The sequence below is a fragment of the Aegilops tauschii genome, chromosome 5, assembly GCF_002575655.3.
Source record: "Aegilops tauschii subsp. strangulata cultivar AL8/78 chromosome 5, Aet v6.0, whole genome shotgun sequence".
NCBI classification, from domain to species: domain Eukaryota; kingdom Viridiplantae; phylum Streptophyta; class Magnoliopsida; order Poales; family Poaceae; genus Aegilops; species Aegilops tauschii.
In genome coordinates this window covers 484,726,457-484,730,890 of record NC_053039.3, presented here as the reverse complement: position 1 = coordinate 484,730,890, position 4,434 = coordinate 484,726,457, and the positions used below count along the sequence as shown (strand labels likewise).

Here is a 4,434-nt window from a genome sequence, read left to right as displayed (position 1 = left end):
TGCCGTCTGCCATGGCGGACGGCAAAGGCATGAACGGCGGACGGCAAAGGCCTTTGCCGTCAGCCGCGGACGGCAAAAGGCTCCGGCAAAGTAGGCTATGGTAAACAGCTACTTTGCCGTCTGCTTCCTGGCGGCTGACGGCAAAGGCTCTTTGCCGTCTGCCGCGGACGGCAAAGAGGGCGGACGACAATAATTGTGCTCTCAGTCCGTTAAGTGGCTAACGGCAGGCCTTTGCCGTCTGCCAGCGGACGGCAAAGTTTCTACTGTCTTTGCTGTCCGCCGTATGATGTCATCTACACGTCACTACATGGCAGGCCTTTGCCGTCTGCCGCTGACGGCAAACTCTTTGCCGTCTGCCACTGTAGGCAAACTGACCAAATGGGTCAGCTCCCAGGAAGCACAGCTGGATGCCACGTGTCCTCTTTGCCGTCCGCGGCAGACGGCAAAGAGGCCGTTGCCGTCGCTGGCAGACGGCAAAGAGCCTGCATATTGGGTCTTTTTTTCTGTTTTTTATTAAATCCAACAATTTTCACAGAAAATATATATGACATATATAGATATATTTCACAAGGCAATTACAGAGCAAACATATAAGATATCCAACATGCATAGTTCCATCATACATAGTTCCATCACATAACTTCATCACATAGTTCCATCATACATAGCAAGTTCAACATAGAGGCATCCAACCATATATATTACAATAGTTTCATCCAACGATACATGCATAGTTCAACGATACAAAAGAAACAGAGAAAGGGATAAGGAGCACTCCATCTATGCAAGCTTTCGTCAAGTGAATGAAATCTGCAAAATGAAAAATAAGAAAGTTAGAAATAGGTGACTAGAATAAGAAGACTAGAACAAGAAGAAGACTAGAACAAGAAGACTAGAACAAGAAGAAGACTAGAACAAGAAGAGTATGTCATTTATGAGCTAACTTACGTGAAATGGATCATATATGAGCTAACTAAGTTGAAATGGGTCGTTTATGAGCTAGCTAAGGTGAAATGGATCATTTATGAGCTAACTTAGTTGAAATGGGTCGTTTATGAGCTAACTAAGGTCAAATGGATCGTTTTTGAGGTAACTAAGGTGAAATGGATCATTTTTTAGCTAACTTAGGTGAAATGGATCATTTATGAGCTAACTTAGTTGAAATGGATCGTTTTTGAGCTAACTTAGGTGAAATGGATCATTTATGAGCTAATTTAGTTGAAATGGATCTTTTTGAGCTAACTTAGGTGAAATGGATCATTTAAGAGCTAATTTAGGTGAAATGGATCGTTTTTAGCTAACTTGGTGAAATGGATCGTTTATGAGCTAAATTAGTTGAAATGGATCGTTTATGAGATAACCTAGGTAAGATGGGTCATTTTGGAGTTAACCTAGTTGAAATGGGTCATTTTAAAGCTAACGTAGGTAAAATGGATCATTTAGGAGCTAATCTAGGTAAAATGGGTCATTTTTGAGCTAACTTGGATGAACTGGATCATTTATAAGCTAACCTAGGTAAAATGGGTCATTTTAGAGCTAACTTAAGTAAAATGGATCGTCTATGAGCTAACTAAGCTAATTATGCAATTTTTGACATAAGTAAGCTAAGTACAGATCGTTTTAGAGCTAACTTAGGTAAAATGGATGGTTTTGGAGGTCAGTAAGCTTATTAAGTCATTTTGGAGGAGAAGAAGCTAAGTCTAGGTCATTATGGTAAGCATTGGAGGAAATAAAGCTAAGTCTAGGTCTTTATGCATGTGTTAAGCAAAATACTAGATAAACTTACCAAGATCCAGGAGGTGTAGGAGCGGGGTGGCTCGTGTCGGTAGCTGGAGAAGGATCGTGCGATGCTTGTCTGGAGTTACGCTGCACCAAAGATAATTTCCAATGTCTTGTTAGCATGATGACACTCAAATGTTAAGACTAGCAAGTAATGTCCATTCAAATAAAACTCACCGTGGTCCCAGGAGCAATCACTAGCATCGGCGGAGCGGTCTGACCTGTCTTCTCGCACACAGACTGCACATTTGGTTTTGACGACTTAGTCATACTAGTTAGTAATGAGACAAACACTACATGAATGTTTTGGCTAATCTGCAGAAGAAACTTACCACAAGGAGCTCGTACATGTCCCTTGCCTGCATGTCATTCCGTGCCCTCTCCTCCTCCATCATCTTTGTCGTCCTCTCCTCCAACTCCCGCTGCCTCTCCGCCGCCTCCGCTAGAAGTTTCTCCGTTCTATCTCTCTCACTCTGTATAGCAGCCTGCAACACCACTCACATGACCATTTGTAATCATTGATGGAAGCGCACACAAAGTAATGGAGAAAGATAACTGAGTACGTATCACTAACCTTGATGGCGAGTTGCACTGGCCGTTCACGAGGCCTTATCTCAGGAGCGGAGCTCGACTGGCGCGCCTTGATCTCCGGGAGAGTGCTAGGACAACGGATAAGTCCATCTCCAATGGCTATGGAGCCATGGGACCTCCCGCCACCAGATATCATCACCAGCTCTGGATCAATGGGACCCTGGCTCGGGTTAAAGTCCTCCCCTTTCCTCGCCTTCCCCTCATCTCTATATCTCACGAGCTTGTTGTGGGAGGAGATGTTGGTGAAGTTGTTTGCATCATCGAGGTCAGACTGAGAGAAAGCCTTGACTTTCTTGAAAGAGGCAGTGTGGGCCATGGCATACAGGTCATACACCTCTGGCACCTTATCCGCCTTATTGTAGCGTGCCTGAAAGAGAGAAACAATGAAAATTAGTAATTAAAGGGCTCAAGCTAGCATGATGAATGAATTGCATGAATCATGAAGCAAACCACATACCCAGTTGCGCCCGAACTGATATAAGTTGGAGCTGCCTTGATGGTGTGGCACACCTTCCATTTGGGCACGTTTGTCCTTGGCCTCGTTGTGGAGGGCTAGCCATTCTTTTGAGCACCACTCATCGACCAACACCTCCCAACAATCCATCCGATCCGCACACCATCTCGGAGGCGCCTAAGTTAGCAAATAGAAACTTGAGCGCTACGGCTAAGAATTACTAAATGAAGGAACTTAAGTAGAAGGCCTTAAGAATTACCTTCATGTACTGCTCCTTACTCAGGAACTTATCGCGGCACGCCGGCTTGGTCTTCTTGATACCACGCAAGGCGTAGTAGTCTCGAACGGCCTGCACCCGAGCCTCGTGCCGTAAGTTCTGGAGTAGGCGCTTGCAGACGTTCTCGATAACATGTGCCGCGTCCTCCTCGTATCCCTCCTCACACCTGTAGAATGTCTGCAATCAAATGAGACAATATTGATTAGTACAATTAATAACTAGCTAGTTGAAGATTTTTAAATGTGTAAAGGAGAAATTACCCAGAACTTTCTGATCACCATGTCTGCCCTCGTGTCGCACACGACACCGTCGATAATCTCATCCGGCGGGGCCGGGGCAGCCACGTAGTGCTCCCAGCTCAATCCAAGCTCTGGAAGCCGACCCTCACCAGGCAACGTGACAAACCCCGGGAAGTTTTGCCGGCAAAGAACTCCAAGGATGGAGTTGGGCCGGCGGACACTATGATGGTGGTCCCAACCCCTGCAGCATGACAAGGCCAACGCATTAGTTATTTGAAGAAACGTGAATGCACAAGGTACAAAAATATTAAATGCACTTACGTACCTCTCCCCATCAGGGAAAATCAACCACCTCTGCTCGCGGGTCGCCGGCACGGACGGGAGCCGTGTAGCACCACGCTGGTAGACGGTGCCCCCCTCCTCCTCAAGATCAGTCGGCTCGCCGCCATCATCAGCATGGCCACTCGGCTCCTCGGGCTGATCCGGCCAGGTACCCCATCCGGACGTGTGCTCCTCCGGGGTCTCGTGGGCCGAACTCTCATGGGCCGAAGGCCAGTCGACCCGAGGCTCGTGGGCCCAAGACCCGTGGACCGGAGGCTCGTGGACCGGAGTCCGTGTAGCCTCCTCCTCGGACGAGTCCACCCTAGCAGTCACGTGCTCGGGTGAAATAGCTGGGGGTGGCGGCGAGGAAGGCGCCCTAGCAGTCACCCTACCTCCTCTCCCACGACCACGTGCCCCACCTCCTCTCTTCCTACCTCGTCCCCTGCTGGGCACCGCGGTCGACGAAGAAGGGCCCGGCGGTGTGGCCATACTGTCCAGCAACGCTCGGCGGAGAGGTGCGTCTGATGAAGTTCTTCTTGTCTTTCCTGAACTTATGGCGAGGATTCAGGAACTGTCTATGCATGTCGAAGCAAGAAAACTTGCGACCGGCCCGGATAGTTGGGCCCTGGAATTATCAACGTCAGGAAAATGTTCTTTCTTTGCATAATATGTCCGGGGGGGATATTGAGTGGAAAGACAAATACAGGCCAACAACTGTATTGGGCTGCCGTCATACCAAACACACTGAACCCATCCGTGCTGATGCCGACTCG

At 47.9% G+C, this 4,434-nt stretch overlaps 1 long non-coding RNA gene across 1 annotated transcript; it reads right to left on the bottom strand.

Moving 5' to 3' along the window:
• Positions 1–499: 499 nt before the first annotated feature.
• Positions 500–2,217, bottom strand: LOC141022435 (uncharacterized). The gene is made up of 4 exons (XR_012183743.1): positions 2,112–2,217; positions 1,957–2,019; positions 1,787–1,866; positions 500–810 (listed from the first exon to the last, which is right to left on the bottom strand). It is a non-coding gene; the product is annotated as an uncharacterized lncRNA (long non-coding RNA).
• Positions 2,218–4,434: the final 2,217 nt, after the last annotated feature.